Source organism: Petaurus breviceps, unplaced genomic scaffold, assembly GCF_028583685.1.
Source record: "Petaurus breviceps papuanus isolate PSGF00001 unplaced genomic scaffold, PetGlider_PUasm1.0 37, whole genome shotgun sequence".
In the NCBI taxonomy this organism is placed as follows: Eukaryota; Metazoa; Chordata; class Mammalia; order Diprotodontia; family Petauridae; genus Petaurus; species Petaurus breviceps.
The window spans coordinates 103,971,936-103,989,300 of NW_027186296.1; the positions used below are offsets into that span (position 1 = coordinate 103,971,936).

At 39.0% G+C, this 17,365-nt stretch overlaps 1 protein-coding gene across 4 annotated transcripts in view; it reads right to left on the minus strand.

Moving 5' to 3' along the window:
- The window catches only part of SLC16A12 (solute carrier family 16 member 12), a 115,763-nt gene extending 101,411 nt beyond the window's left edge, over nucleotides 1–14,352 (minus strand). For 3 of the 4 annotated variants that reach the window (XM_069099188.1, XM_069099187.1, XM_069099185.1), the window contains exon 1: nucleotides 14,214–14,352. The gene's annotated coding sequence lies outside the window, so the exon portion shown is untranslated. Of the gene's footprint in view, nucleotides 1–13,915; nucleotides 14,183–14,213 lie in introns of those variants that run through there. The other variant, XM_069099186.1, reaches the window with a different exon arrangement.
- Between the last annotated feature and the right edge of the window lie 3,013 nt (nucleotides 14,353–17,365).

Below are 17,365 nucleotides of genomic sequence, written 5' to 3' on the forward strand. Positions count from 1 at the left end.
CTCTCTCTCTCTCTCTCTCTCTCTCTCTCTCTCTCTCTCTCTCTCTCTCTCTCTCTCTCTCTCTCTCTCTCTCTCTCCATCTTTTTTCAAAAGTGTCATGTATGTTATTCTCTCTTTGAGTCAATTCCAATGACAGGAAGAATCAAATTTTCCCACCTACCCTCATTTTCCCCTCCATTATAATTTTTCACATTCTACCTTTCCCTTCCTTCTTCTCCTAGTGCAATTATCTTTCTTACTCTTTAATTTTATTTATTTATTTGTCATTCCAACATAGTCAACTTATACCCATGCCCTCTGTCTATGTATACTTTTAACTGCCCTAATAATGATCAAGTTCTTAGGAGCTACAAATATCATCTTTCCATATAGAAATGCAAACAGTTTAACCTTATTGAATTCCTTATGTTTTCTCTTTCCCATTTACCTTTTGATGCTTCTCTTCAGTCTTGTATTTTAAAGTCTAGTTTTCTATTCAGCTCTGGTCTTTTCATCAGGAATGCTTGAAAGTCCTCAATTTCATTAGAGTCATTTTCCTCCAGAAGTATTATGTTCGGTTTTGCTGGTTAGGTGAATCTTGGTTGTAATCCTAGTTCCCTTGCCCTCCAGAATATCATGTTCCAAGCCCTCCAAATCTTTAATGTAGAAACTGCTAAATCCTGGGTTATCCTGACTGAATTGCTTCTTTCTGGTTGCTTGAAGTATTTTCTCTTTGAACTGGGAGATTTGGAATTTAGCCATAATACTCCCAGGAGTTTTCATTTTGGAATCTCTTTCAGGAGGTGGTTGATGGATTCTTTCCATTTCTATTTTACCTTCAGGTTCTAGGATATCAGGACACATTTCCTTGATAATTTCTTGAAAGATGATGTCTAGTTATTCTTTTTGATTATGGCTTTCAAGTAGTCCAATAATTCTTAAGTTATCTTTCCTTGATCTATTTTCTTGATTAGTTGTTCTTCCAATGAGATATTTCACATTTTCTTCAAGTTTTTTTTTTTTAATTCTTTTGGTTTGGCTTGATTTCTTCATGTCTCATGGAGTCATTAGCTTCCACTTGGCCAATTCTAATATTTAAGGAATTATTTCTTTATTAAGCTTTTGTACCTCCTTTTTGAATTGGTCACTTTTTTGTTTGTTTTTTTTGTTTTGCTTTTTGGAGGGGGGTGGGCAGGGCAATTGGGGTTAAGTGACTTGCCCAAGGTCACACAGCTAGTAAGTGTTAAGTGTCTGAGGCCGTATTTGAACTCAGGAACTCCTGACTCCAGGGCTGGTGCTCTATTTACTGTGCCACCTAGCCACCCCCAATTCTACTTTTTAAGAAGTTATATTCTTGGGGGTGGCCAGGTAGCACAGTGAGTAAGAGCACTGGCTCCAGAGTCGGGATGACCTGGGATCGAATCTGGGCTCAGACACTTAGCACCACACCCAGAAATAACTGGCTGTGTAACCTTGAGCAAGTTACTTAACCCCCATTGCTTTAAAAAAAAAGTTATATTCTTCAGTGAATTTTCGTACACTTTTTTCCATTGTTTAATTCTGCTTCTTAAGGAGTTCTTCTCTTCAGTGAATTTTTTGTACATATTTTAGCTTTTTTACTCTTTTTTCAAGTGTTTCTTCAGTAATTTTTTGTACCTTTTTTACAAGACTGTTGACTCTTTTTTTCATTATTTTCTTACATCAGTATCATTACTTTTCCAATGTTTTCCTGTATTTCTCTTATGTGGCTTTTAAAATCCTTTTTAAGCTCTTCCAGGAGTTTGGGGGTTTAGTTTTTTTTTTTTCATGAGACATATTCACATTTTTCTTTGAGATTTTGCATGTAGCTGATTTTATTTTGAAGTAAGAAAACTCTGACACTCAATAGCTATGTATGTGATCATGGACCAATTATTTAATTTTTCTGAGTTCCAGTTAACTCTATAAGACTACATCATATGAGTTAAAAGGATAAAACAGGATAAGCTAGAATAAGAAAATGATCAAGGAAAAATTGTAGATTATGTATTTGCCAAGAGAAGATTAATTTCAAGTAGTCAGCTGTGGAAATAAATATTTATTAAGTGCTTACTATCTGCCAGGCACTATACTAAGCACTGGTGTGGGGGGAGGGAGAAAGGCAAATACAAAGTCCCTATCCTCAAGGAGTTCCCTTTCTAATGGGGAAAACAACATTTGAACATCCCTACAATTAATTCACACTAATTGTTCCTTCCTTAAACTAGAAAAAAAAATTTGACTGACCCAATACTCACTCTCTCTGACCCATAGATTTCCTACCACCTGGAATCAAGAAACAACTATAGGGGTGGCTAGGTGGAGAATGAGTAAGAGCCCCAGCCCTGGAGTCGGGAGGACCCGGGATCAGCTCCGACCTCAGATACTTAACATTCACACAAAAAAGAACTGGCCGTGTAACCTTGGGCAAGTAACTTAACCCCAATTGCTTTAAAAAAAAATAAACTTAGCTATATTCTTTGGGCATTACAATAAAAAGTAACTGTTTACCCACTGGACATTGACCAGTTCTTGTTTTCTGGGATAGAAAAACACAAATGATCCCCACCTTCCAGCCCAATGAAATTAACGACTTGACAAAAGCCATAGCATTCAAAATAATTCACATAAGCTTGAATGACATTCCTATTATGTTATATTTTCAGGGTATATGCTGTCATCATTGGAATTGAAGAGGGATTAGAAATTATTATGTAGAAATACTGGTCCCTGGGAAATACAGAAGCTTCATTCTTGATGCTTAAAACAGAAGCCAATCATTTCCATCTTTCAGCCAACCAGATATTTTAGCACCACCAATGGATGGTATGGAAAGTACAGGCCCCATTGCTCTATGCCAAAACACAGCATAAAGTACTATGCTGTCTTTATGATTTCCTTTGTGGTCTAAGACATGGTGATGAGCTGTTTCCTGCCTTGGCCTTCCTTCCCCAGAGACCTATGAAATCACATATGAATTTAAAATTCTGTGATTCAACCTTTTCCAGAATAACATGGGAAGGATTTTACATGATGTGTCTGGCATATAATATAACTGCTTTCCCATTCACCCCCTGATTCTTATTCAGATATGGATTGGAGTATATGGCCCTTAAGGTCTTCTTCCAACTGAAATTCTGTGCTTCTCTGACTCTGTTATGGACTAATTTTCTCCTTCCCATCTTGTTAGAGAAAATGTCATGTCAGATTTACTGAAGCAGAGATGTTTGAATGATGATTTCAGATCATCTATCTCAGATAGTCAGATAGTTGTCCAGGGTCTGGTCATTGAGAAGCCAAGCCCATGGCAGGAGGTAAATCCCTTTATGGGCAATTGGTTTCTCATACACGGGAGATTCTATATATTTATTTCAGAAGGATTTAACAGCAATAATATTTTATCCCTAGAAATGTCTAGTGGGCACTCAAACCCAGAATTAAAAGAAGAAATGAGACAATGAGATGAGGAAATGAGACAATCCCATGGATACTGGGCTCTGAAAATAGAAAAACAACATTGCTGGCCCCCTGTGATACAGCTAACTTCAGAGGATGACGAAACTACACTGTGCCGGACTGAAGTCTTCTGCACCTCTCCCATGACCCACACCACTCACTTGGGCTGTGACAAAACTACACAGCTGGAAACCTAGTGATCTTAAGCAGCCCATTTCAAGTCCCAGAGAGGCTTGTATCACACACACTTGCATGAGAAGAACAAGAAGAAAACGTCATTAAAGCAGATTTCCACTTCCTACAGTCCCAATTAAGAGCTTGCTGATGGATCCAGTGATTCTGGCTACAGAGTTTTGTTCTGTCAAATTACAGTTTAAGCAAAAGTTACTGAATAAAATTGGAGATGTTTAGCTAGTCTTTGGTAATACACTAGTCTGAGTATTAAACACTTTACATCTCTAAAGTAGATACTGATTTCTGTATTATGTAATTAATTGAACCCATGATATATTATGTATGTGATCTTCTGGGTACCACATCTATATGGAATGCCCATGATGTATGGTCAATTTGACTATTCCAATTAATTTCAATCTACAGCTACAGGTAGGATCATATATTTGGAAGGGTCTTTACTTGTCATTTATACCAACTTCTTCATTTTAAAGATGAAGAAATTGAGGCTCAGAGAGGTTAACAGATATTCCCAAGGTTATAACAGAAGTAAATGACAGATTTGAACTAAGGTCCTCTGGTTCTGAATTCAGCACTGTTACATTACACATGGTGATGTCTACTGTCACACACTAAATTGTGGGTGAGGAAATTGAACATTATCATCAATTGTATTTTAACAGAGCTATAATTAAGGCAAAGTAACCAAAGCTAATTTGAAGAGGGAGTCCTTCTAGGGGAAACTTTCCTCCCTAGGTGACTTCCTCTCCCTGTGATACAGTCACCTGGAAGCCTTATAGCTTAGTTTTCTACCTGCTGCATGGCAATTTTTCTTAGCCCAGTTCTACCACCCCCAACCCCTGCCGAGGTCCTGTTCATACAGTTTCCTTCTCCTAGGTATACCTCCCCCTAAAGTTCAACAGGTACCCATGGTCTCATTGTCTTCTGAATCCTGAACTGCCATTCTCTCACTCCCAGCCTCCTCCCCATCTTTGATGGACTCTTCTCTGAACCACTACTTTCTCTACTCCTTGTCCCCACCCTATTCCTCACTGAACTATTTTTCCCAGGTGAAAAGACTACTAGCTATGACTCTGGGTTGTATGATGTAAATGTGACCACTGTTAGTCCCACCTGAAGAAACACCCTCTATCTCTGTTACTCTTTAGTTTTTTTTCCCTGCCTTGGGTGAAAATTAATATGAAAGTTGAACCATGCCACCCACATAACTAAAGCACAGAAGAAGGTAAAATGGAAGACAAAATTACTAGTAGAACCCAATCCCATTATATGGTCCATTCTTTTGCTGTTAAACAAGACCACACTAAATCTAGCATAGTTCTTGGTGTTTCATGTTACCTTTCATTCCTAAGCATGAAACCACTGCCCACCAACAGTATTCTGAATTTTTTTAACCATAAAAATGAATTTGTTTGATCCACTCACACTCTTACTTGGCCATACCATTGATCATATTTCTAAAACATCCAGCCAGGCAAAAGGGGCAATTTGGAAAGTTAACTCTTCAGTGTAGACTAAGGTTTTCACACCCTAAGTCTCATGTGAACTACTCCATCTCTAACAACTAAATAAGCCAGTCATAGGTGATGGGCTTTTTCTATGTGACAAAAAAAAGCTGATTTTGTGTGGATTTGTAACAAATAAAAAACTGCTCCTGAAACAATGAAACTCACTGGACAGTTGACTGCTGAAATCTCCCGTTACTATATCCCTGCTGCACAGAGAAGTAGCTCTTTTGCTTTATGCTGGATATGGAATTTCTAGAGAGGAATCTTCATGGAAAAACTTTCTCAGCTAGTTTCCATGCCCTGCACTGTGCCCTCCCTAACTCCTATGAGAGCTGTGTAAAAAAAAAGTGTGGGAAAAGTACTCATCAAATCTCAACGTGGATGTGTAGTAATAACTAGGAATAATTATGAGCTCTATCAATCAAAGCTCTAATGTGTATTTTGAAATTAAAACAATATGGAAGAGTTTAGGTCAACAAAAATGCTGATTTGTACAAAAACAACAATTAAAGTATGATGAGAAAATAATGCTAAAGGGAATAGTCCATGAGAGGATTTTTCTGAACTTGTATAAAAATTGATGGGAGTAAACAACATTCAAAGTACGAGAGAGAATGCAATGTCAATCAGATGAAATACTGAAGATCATTGCCCAATGACCACATGATTGATCTGATTTGGTTATTACACTTTCAAAAATACAAGATCATTCAACTCAATAAGGGTTTGTCAAGCACCTACTACGAGCAAGGCTAAGCACTTGGGAATACAAAGAATCCCTTTCCTCAAGGAGTTGATATTCTTTTGGGAGGATACAAGATGTACACAGATAAGTAGTGACAAATATTGGTAGAAGAGAAAATTCTAGTAACTGAAGGCAATGCAGAAGTTTCATGTGGGGAGGTGAGGGAGGGAGGAGGGAACACCTGAACTATCTTGAAAGGAGCTAGGGATTCCAAAGGCAGCATTAGGGAGGGAGAGTCATCCAGGCCAAGGAAAGGAGTATGAAAAGATAGAGAGGCTTCCAATTGACAGTTGCATATGGGAAACAGCAACTTTGGCTGGGTCATAGAGTGTGTAAGAGAAAGTAATAATGAAATAGTATATGTATTTGGGGGGCTTTTCAAATGAAAGCCAGGTATGAAAAACAAAAGTCAAATGAATCATTCTGTCACATAGGTACACCACTCAAATCATATTTCTTTCTCGTGTGAAAGTCAAATACTAAGTCAAAACATTTTAAACTTCCACCTTTTTTAAAACATATGCTAGCAGAGGCCCAAGCACCAGGAAATGAAATTTTTTTAGCTCTAACAATTCACAGTCTGACCATAGCTACCTTGTCAGATTTGACTCACATGATTGCCCTTGCCAGAATTTAAATTGTAGTCAAACTGGCTTACTAGATATACCTAAACTGCATCTCCTACTTCAGTGCCTCTTACAAGGCTGTCCCTCAAGCCAGGAATGCACTCACTCCTCATTTCTGCCTCTTAGAATGCTCAGCTTCCTCACCCTCCACCCTATCAACCCCAGCACCATGTTCCACAGGAAGTCTTTTCCCATCTAAGCCTAGTTGTTAGGGCTCTTTCTCTCTTCAAACTATTAAATATATACTTACCTGTTTATATATTGCACCTCTCCCAGTAGGATGTAGGTTCCTGAAGGCAATGACTACTCTTCATTTTTGTCTTTACATCTATGGTGCCTAGGACCATGCCTTAATATGTAGAAGCACTTTATAATATTTGCTGACCAAATGAATGAATGAACTGAATAAGACCACAAAGTTAAAAACTGATAAAGATGTGGAGATGTTATAATCACTGATGGGAGACAGACCCACCCACACTGATGAAATCAGAAGTAATGAATTCTCTTACTTTTTATCGTCCGTTCAGTTGTTTTTCAATCATGTCTGACTCTTTGTGACCCCATTTGGGTGTTCTCGGCAAAGATACTAGAGTGATCCGCCATTTCCTTCTGCAGTTCATTTTATAGATAAGGACACTGATTAGTTAAGTGACTTACTTGCCCAGTGTGATACAGTCATAACAGTCTGAGGCCAGACTTGTATTCAGGAAAAGGGGTCTTCTGACTCCAGGCCTAGCATTCTATCCACTGTACCATCTAGCTGCCCTGAATGCTTGTACAATTGAACGCAAATGGTTGTAAATGCTTTAAAATATCTTGGAAAAATCTAAGAATCAAGATTAGTGTTTTTCTTTCAAGCAGAAAGGTTGACTACTTTATCAATAACAGAAAATATATGAAGAACAAGAACTTACCAATATGGACAACCAAATGGTTAAAGATTAAAAAGAAAAAACATCAACTCATTTGGTAACAGGTTGACATAGACTGTACCTATGGAATGTTAATTGATCATGTAGTTAGCGATACCAAAATGCAAATTAACTGACTCTTCTAGTTGGCTTGACTAGATTTCATTAACATTATATAAATGTGACTTCCATTAATTTAGTAAAAAAATAATCCTTCAAATTAATGAGTTGCCTGAATTTTTCGCATCTTCCCATAATTGGAAGAGAAAAGTGAAAAAGTCAAACATCATTATAATTCCATTCAACAAGCATTTGTTAAAGCTGTATGCGAGATCCCATTGGATATTTGAATTTTAATTCAAATATCTATTCAAACAATGGTATATTTCCAAGTATTCAGATATGAGTGCTTTATAGTACAGTTATAACAATAAACTGAAAGATTTGGAGTAGGAGGAATAATTTGTTTAGTTTATTTGATTTTTCCCCTAATTTTTTCCCACTAAATCAACCAAATTTATGTCTCCACAGCACCATTCAGTCAAATCAGTTAGAAAAAAATCCAATAGTCAGGATATAATCAAATAGCTCTATTAGTTGAGCAATTTTTCACCTTTCAACTGGTTTGGTATCAGTCTGAACTAAGCTTTGGTACTACACAGTCTTATAGCAAATGCATCCCACTCTTGAACTCAGTCTCTGTTCAATATGGTGCCAGAAATTTCTTACAAGCTGACCATCTGATAATAGCTAAGACAACTGATACCCACTTGCTTGACTGACTTGTCTTTCAAAACTGGAGAAGTCATTGACTTCTTCCTTTAAAAGGATTTACCTTTTTTTTTAAAGCAGCTCCTATTATGTCCTCTGCCCTGTTTATTTTTGAAACCACAGCTTCAAAGAGATGAAATTACTAAATCAAATTATTCAACTGGGCTGGAATGGGGTCACTCATGCAGCTGTGCATTTTCTCAGGCAAATCAGTTCACCTACCCTACCATGGAGATTGACAAAAACCATCAATTGGAACCAGAGTTTATGCAAGTAGGCAGGTATATGTTCAACTGTTTTGTGGCTGGAATGAAGTGCAGGAGTTAAAAAAAACAGTAACTTGCTTAAAAATGCCTAGAAGGAACTTAAAATCTATCAGATTCTAAGGCAAGTAATTATAATGTTGAAATATTCAATATGATAAGCAGATACCCCTTTCTTCAGAATTAAGATTTGAAATTTATGGGCTTGTGTCTTTTGTACATTCAATATAGTGACTATTAGTACTGCATGAGTGCACACAAATACCAGATCTTGTTCTTTCTTCCCCCTACAGGGAACATTCTGTCATATCTCCTGGTCATCATAAAGATGGTAAAGTTAACTGGAGAAATGGATATCTTTATCCCTTTTCAAGGCTATTAAGTCATTCTAGTCATATCTAACTCTTTGATACTGGAGTGGTTTGCCATTTTCTTCTCCAGCTCATTTTGCAGATGAGGAAACTGAAACAAACAGGGTTAAGTGACTTGCTGAGGGTCACACAGTAAGTTTCTGAGGCTGGATTGGAACTCATGAAGATGCCTCTTTCTAACTCCAAGTCCAGTGTTCTATCCACTGTGCCACCTAGCTGCCCACTTTTATCCTTGTACCACACTTTATCACCAATATGGAGATAGATACAGCAATTCATCTAGGTATAAGCCTGGCTGGTGGATAGAATCCCCAATGGAGAAAGAGCATAAAGGGAGAAAAAACTCCTCTCTCCTAGATGCCTAGGCAACTGAGCAATTGATCTCATTTGGATTCAGCAGATGGTGGTAATTTATTTTGAGACACTGGAGAACCTGGGAGTTAAAAGAAACAATATTTATAGGGGTAGCCGGCGGCGCAGTGAGTAAGAGCACTGGCCCCAGAGTTGGGATGACCTGGGATTGAATCCGGGCTCAGATATTTAGCACCCACCCAGAAACACATGGCCGTGTAACCTTGATCAAGTTACTTAACCCCAATTGCTTTAAAGAAAGAAAGAAACAATATTTAATAACTGTGTCACCAAGGGTAATGAATTTAACTCCTCTCAGCCTCAGTTTCTTCATGTAAAATGGAGGTGATAATACTTCCAGTCTATCTCTCTTTCTTTCTCTCTCTCTCTCTCTCTTTCTCTCTCTCTCTCTCTCTCTCTCTCTCTCTCTCTCTCTCTCTCTCTTTTCTCTTTCTTTCTCTCTCTCCCTATCTGTTTATATCATCTATCCCCTAGAGTCATTGTGAAGATGAAGTAAGGTTTTGTGTATGTGTGTGCAAAATGCTTTAGAAACCTTAAAGCACAATATAAATGTCAGCTACTATAATTATTGTAATTTCTAAGAGTTTCATATTATTTCCTTGAGTTTACTAGTTTTCACCTATTCACAATCATACAGAACACCAAATAGACCCCAAAACAGAATTTCTGGTTTCCCTTGATGCAAACCATAGGAAAAGACAGACTGAAGGAAAGTATTCTTGAATCATCCAGTCTTTTGATGACTGACTTTAGTTTCCTGTATTAAACTAAACTACTTTTATGAGCAAGTCTTAAGCATATAAAATAAAAATACATATATTATATGAAATATAACCTGCCACTAGCACTGAACTGGGGTAGTTTTAGAATATTTTCAGAAGTACTTTACAATAGGATTTGGGCCCCAGTTTCTGCAACAGTAAAATAAAGAGTTTTGACTAGATTGGCAATCTAAAGATTTTTTCTTCTCTAAATCCTAGCACCCTAGACTTCAAACTTGTATTAAATACAAAGTGCTTAGCTAAAGGTAAAGAATGCATCAACATTCCACTAGATTGGACTAAATACCTTTTTTTGGCTGAAGGTGACTGAAAAACAGCCAAGCACATTTTGATAATCCTTTCTTAAAAAAAAAAAGCACACAATAAACATGTCCCAGCTTGCATGCCAGGCCATTTTTGAAGCATGCAGTTTTAAGTAAAGATTACTGAGAAAATGCCAAAGTTGGAAGTAGCTGACAAAAATAATTCCTAATAGATCCATCAATAAAATAACAGTGACAACTTAGGTCTAAGATTAATAGGATAAACAGAAGAAAATACAGAAACTAAAGCAAATGCAAACTGAAAAACAGCTTTGTAAATAATGGTCTAGGTATTTCCAACTAATAAATTTATAATATAAGTAACCAAGGGCACTAGGAGATTGACATGGCAGAATATTGTGGAGAAAACCACACTTCTCCCCCACTTCATTTGATTCTATCTTACTAACTGGCTAATTCTAGCTTACTCACTAGTTCTAGTCTAAAGGAAATGTTATTTCATTGACTGTGTGAACTGCAAAAAATAATCAAATGATAAAATTAAACATTACAATCTTTTTTTGGTTTTGGTTTTCGTTTTTGGTACCACTATTTCATTTGCTTGGGGTATTCAGTGGCATGGATCCTCCCTCCTCTCATGCAAATCATTATTATCAGTATTTCAACCTTCATAGAGGAGGTTCAAAAGACTGGAGAGTAGTGGATAGGGAACTAACCCTGGAAGTCTTCAATCCCACCTCTGACACCTGTGACTTCATGTAGATCACTTAACCTCTCAGATTTAACCCTAGACCACTCTCTAAGACTGTAAGTTTCAGAAGAGTTGCTGATTTACATTCTTAAAGGTAGTTTCCTATGCCATTGTAATAATAAGACCAGATGACTCCCTCCTCTCACCCTACTCCCAAAAGAAAAAATAGGATAATATATGAACTAAAGGTATGAATTTGGATAATTTTTCTCAATAATGTTAGGCAGAAGGATGAACTAGATGTTTTCTAACGTCTTTTTCAACTTTGAAATCTTAAGATTCTGTACTTTGGCTACAAATAGGGAAGTGCTATATGATAGCTAGAGCTTTGGGCAAGGAACTTGGGTTTCCTAAATTCTAGAACCAGTTTTGTCACAATCTACCTATGTGACTAAGGCAGCATAGTGAAAAGAAGTCTAGATTTGGAGTCAGAGAAGGTGGGTTCAAATCCTACCTAAGTTACCTACTAAATGAGACTCTGGGTAAATCATCAGTCTATCTGGACCTGTTTTCCCATCTGTAAAATGAAGGACTGGACTAAATGACTACTAAAGTCCTTTCCAACTCTTTATCTTATGAGATTATGAACTGTGGTTTGGGGGAATTCACTTCTACTCTTTGAAATTCAAGTATTCTACCATCAGCTCTAAGTCAACCAAAAACATTTCCCAATTGATAAGACCAAGTTCTCAAAACAAGAAATCCAACCTAGCTATAGTCATTTTTTTAAATTGCTTTGAATCACTAATAATTAAAGAAATTAAAATAAAAGCAATTTTGAAGGTTCACCTCACATCTATGAAGTTGTCAGAATTGGTGAAAAAAGGGAAATGGCAAATGTCAGAGGGGCTGTGGAAAAACAGGCACAACAATAATACACTATTTGGTAGAGCTGTGAATTGGTCATGTCATCAAGCAATTAGGAGTTATGCTCCAAAAGTTCCTAAATTATGTACAGATACCCTTTGACCCAGAAATACCACTACTACGACTATACCCTAAGGACATCAAAGAAAAAGGGAAAATATGTTTAAAATGTTTATAGTAACTTTTTGTAGTGGCAAAGAACTGATGTGCCATTGGCAGCAATCTTCCTTCACCAGTAACTACTGTAAGTGAAGAAGCTATTTCTGGTGTGATAGTTTGTTGTTGTTGAAAAACAAAGTGTAGCACAGGCAAATGGTATCTTTCTCATTCTGACAATTTGCAAACTCAAAAACTAACCATCCCATATTGTAGTATACATTCTGTATCTGACTTAAATGGCCCAGGGAAAACCATTAATTTATGTGTATATATGGTGTAGAATAAGGCTGGTCCTTTATTCTACTCAAAATACAATTGTTTTACCAAAGTATTCTAGCTAGGCAAGTTGATAAATGTGGTATCACAAGGAAAGTTCAAGTCCCAGGTTCTACCACTTATTCCTTTTCTCTACTCTTAGATAAGTAACTGAATGAGAGATAATCTTCAAATAACCTCAGTTTCCCCAGCTGTAAAACGGTTCAATGTCTTGTAAAGTCCCTTCCAGCTCTAAACCTAAAATCTTACTATTTTTTGATTACCCAAATTGTTGTTGTCTGACTCTCCATGACCCCATTTGGGGTTTTCTTGGCAAAGACACTGAGGTGGTTTGCCATTTCTTTCTCCAGTTCATTTTACAGAGGAGGAACTGAAGCAAAACAGGGTTAAGTGACTTGTCAGGGGTCCCAGAGCTAAAGTCTGAGGCCAAATTTGAACAAAGGAAGATGAATCTTTCTTGACTCCACGCTGGACACACTCTTATCGACTGTGCCACTTAGCTCTGAAATTCAAGTTACAAGGAATTTTTTTTTACTTTTAAATTTCAAATTGTGAAAATCAGGGACTAACAACTCCCAGTACTTAGGGAAACTGTGTGCCCTACATGACCTACTGCAAATATTATTCATACATCCATGCACGAGCTTATTCAACAAAAACTAAAAGTCAACGGCAGGTGCTGGGGAGATAGATTAAGACAGTTCTTGCCTTCATGGAGCTTACATTTTATCACAGAGTTAAGACTCAAATGCAGGTTCCACAATATACAATAGCATATGATAAATTCATCAAACAACTGCAAGACCAAATATTCTATGAGACCTGAGAGGCAATGTCATTTATTACCACGTTGGCAGTATCTTAGTTATAATCTTTCTGAAAAAATCGGAAACATCTTTTTGGTCACTGTCCTAGAGCAATTGCTGTCCTTTGAATTAAGCTCAGTCAAGGAAGCATGAAACCTTTCAAAGTCTAAAAATTTTAATATAGCTCCAATACTTCTTTTACAAGAAAAAATTAACTTTTCCTCTAGTGAAAAAGACACAACTACGAAAAAGAAAGAACCCAGAGGAAATGAGATTTGCATTTGGAAATTCAGGAAACGGGGAGATCAACAAGGATCTCTAAGCCCAGACTACGTACGAGCCCCGTGAGAATGCAAAGGAGTCAGCCAAGAAGGGTGCCTGCCTTTCCCGACTTCGCAATCGCTGCTAGCAAAGTCTGTTTGGTCTGATTTCTAGTGAAACCGGGCACCGGTTCCTGCTTCTGGATACAATACCGTGCTGGCAGAAATCTAGGTCAATGGGAAGCCGACGGTCCAATCCACCTTCTCGCTGCGCTTCTTTCTGGGGAGCGCAAGTTGGCTACGAGGCTGCCGCCACAAGCCGCAGAGCACTGCGGGGCCGAATCCAGCAGCCCGAAGGAGGAAAACACCCGCGCCTGAAACCCAGGACCCCTCTCTGTCTGCCTGCTGGTGGGCCAAGTCGCCGGAGAACGGCCAGGGAAAGTTGCCCCTTCTTGCGTCCGCCTGTCTTCTTCCGGAGACCAGGGCCCCCACTTTCCAAAAGCCCCGCGCACCCATCGCCCGCAAGTGGTTACCTGATCCACCTAGTCTTCGAAAGTCTTCCCCTTTCTTCCTCCCAGCTGAGCAGTAGCCAAGCCCCAGCCCGATGTCTTCTTAGGGGAGGAAGTGAAGGAGAATTTGGATTCACTTCTCCCTCTTCTCAGACCAACAAGGTGCTTAGAGATCTCTGTGTGGGTAGCCCCCTACCTGGGAACCTGATCCGTCCACCCGCCACCATCCCCACCATCCCCATCTAAATGCGCACTCGAGCCCTCCAACCTCTCTTCAAAGGACCTCAGCTGCCACCCCGGGCCAGCCTTGGGGCCCCCTCACCTCGTAGGGGCGGCTGTAGCTTCGGGGCACTTGTAGCTGGATCCCGACATACCCCCCCAGCTCCGCTGCTGCAGCGCCTACTCCCTATCCTCCCGGCCCCGGGCTTACTCAGCGCTTCCGAGGGAAGGGGGAGGAGGGTTGGGGGGAGGGGAGGGGGGCCGGCGAGGGGGGAATGGGAGCAGTGACACCAGGAGTCCGCGGCCGCAAAGGGGGGTCGCAGCTGCAGCTGCCTGCAGTTGAGCTCTGGCCAGTGGCCGCGGAGGAGTCCCTGAGAAATCCTGGTTCCTCGGTCCCTAGAGATCGAATTACACAGAGCAACTCAGCTCTCGGAGCTCCTGATGCTTTCCAGTTGCACTGGGACTGGGGTGGTTTGGGGGCTCCGAGGAGCTCAGTAGTTCTGCATTGATGTGGGGGAGAAGAAGGGGTGTTCGAATCATGTAATGGAACTGCCCACCGTATGTAAGTGAAGCTCTGTGTTTCACCAACGCAGAGGAATTGACCCCCGAGAGTTAGACCTGGAGAAGAACGGCCGCGGTGAGCGGCCCCATCAATTATGCCAATCAGGAACTTTGGGGCAAGGCCATGGCTAGGATCCTGAAGCTAGAACTGAAAGGGACCACAGGGGCCCTCGAGGGCGACCCCGTTATTTTACAGACGAAGAGTCATTTGAAATACTGAAGAAAGTAATTAGAACAACAAAACAAAGTAAATAAAAACATAAAGTGCTCTTAGTGCTTCCCACAGCTGCTAGTGTCTTCCCTCCAAAATTATCATTTTATGCAATCTATACATTTGATATATATCTATGGGTATGTACACATATGTACCGTCATATGCGTGTAGATATACATATATACACATGTGTATACATGTATTGCTTATTGATAGATCTATATCTATATAGATGGACAAATATGTTCCCCCTTTAAATTGTAAACTCCCTGAGCTCAAAAATTGTTTTGCTTTTGTCTTTAGTATCCCCAGAAGGAAGGGGCCTGGCCCACAATAGGCACTTACTAAATGGTTGCCTGCTGTTTAATCCACATAATAACTGAAGGAAAGAGATCCTTTTTTTTTTTTTCATTATTCTTACAGAAAAGATAGGACTCCTCCATTTCATAGATGAGGTGACTGAGGCACCCAGATGTGGTGGAGATTGAATCAGACAATAGGACTCAAAAACAGACACCCTTTGGAAGAGAGAGCTGTTTAAGGCCACAGGGCAGAACGCCCTGTCCATTGAGCTTCGGCCTCAGCAGCCCCTTTCAGTTTATTTTATGTATGTACCTTTCCCAGGGCAACCTCCTGACAAACATGACCTAGTGCCAACCTCTCTGGATTTAATAGGCAAACCGGAGCCATTTCCTTTTTCTTTGAAAACTGGAGTTTGGAGAAAGAGATGAAAGGACAGGTTATGTTTGTTTCTAAGACAAATTGTGACAGTTTAAATGAGACTGATTAGTAGAGTCATTAATCCTTCCTCCTCTACCTCTCCCCCTCGCCGACCCACCCAGACTTCCCCCAGGCTTTTGTCATCTTGTACTTCTAGAAAGACACTGGGGTCTCCAGGCCTCTAAATTATAAATGTCAAAGGCTTGTCTTCGGGGCTGTGCCTAGGGCTACTTTATGAGATGATTAACTAACCCCTGTCTGAAACCCCAGGTTTTAACAAATATTGTTTGATGGAGGCTTCATTAAACCATTCCAAATAAGCCTATAAATTGAGAGGCAGGACATGAGTCATGATATGCCCCTAAGAGATGTTCTTGAGAATTAGCTTCAGAGACATTTTCTTTATAGCTAAATGTTTTTCTTTGTTAAACAATTTTAAAGTAGCAAAAGGTTACTTTGCTGTCAGGTAAATATTTGCCCATTATAATAATGTTTAACAGCTGGCTTCTTTTAAAATTATCTGAGGAAAAAAAGAAGGAAACATTGCCCCTCTTAGCTGACTAAATTTTCCACTTCAATTTTGGAGATACAAATAGAGCCTTTTGGCTCTTGCATAAAAACAATTGATTGTTTTAAAAGTAATAGGGCTTAGATATTTGGCTTCTGTTTGTATGATTCTTCTGGAACAGTTCAATAAATATACTCATGGTAATAATGCTTCAATTCTCCCTTGCTATTACAAGTCATCAGTTACATCCTATCTCCAACCCCCTCCACACTCACTATCCCTGCTGCTCTTTTTGTGGGTGAATAGAAAGAAAAGATTCCTTCCCACTAAGAGAGTGGGAAGAAAGGGAAGAAATGGGGAAAAGGGGGAAAGGATGCTCCTGTGGAGAGAGGTAGAAGAAAAAGTTCCTCTAATTCAGAAACAGGACAGAGGAAAGGATTAATTTCTAGTTACTGGAGTTGCAACATTATCTGCCTTCCAGATTTCCAGGACAGGGGCAGCTAGGTGGAACAAGGGATAGACTATAGGACCTGGAGTCAGGAAGACCAAGGTTCAAATCCTGCCACAGTCTCTGACTATCAATACAACTTTGGACAAGTCACTTAACTTCTCTGTAACCTATCTGTTAAATGAGGGGGTAATAATAGCATCTACCTCCCTGGGTTGTTGCAAGGATCAAATGAGTAAAATGAATAATTTTGATTACATTAAATTAAAAAGATTTTTATACAAATAAAACAAATGTAGCCAAGATAAGAAGGAAAGCAGGAAACAGGGGAGGGGGAATTTTACAGACAGTTTCTCAGATAAAGATCTCATATCTCAAATATATAAAGAACTCTGTGAAATCCATAAGAATATGAGTCATTTCCCAATTGATAAATGGTCAAAGGATATGAATAGGCAGTTTTTAAAGAAATCGAAACAATTTTTAGTCACATAAAATGCTCTAAATCATTATTGAATAGAGATGCAGATTAAAATGACCTTGAGATATCATTTTACTCCTATCAGAGTGGCTAAAATGATTGAAGAGGAAAGCAACAAATGATCAAGGAGAAGTGAAAAAATTGGGACACTAATTCATTGTTGATGGAATTGTGAATGGATTCAGCTATTTTGGAGAGCAATCTAGAATTATGTCCAAAGAGCTGTCAAATTCCCTTTGACCCAGCAATACTACTATACTAGGTCTATTTCCAAAAAGATCCAGAGGAAAAGGAAAAGAATCTATATATTCTAAAATATTTAT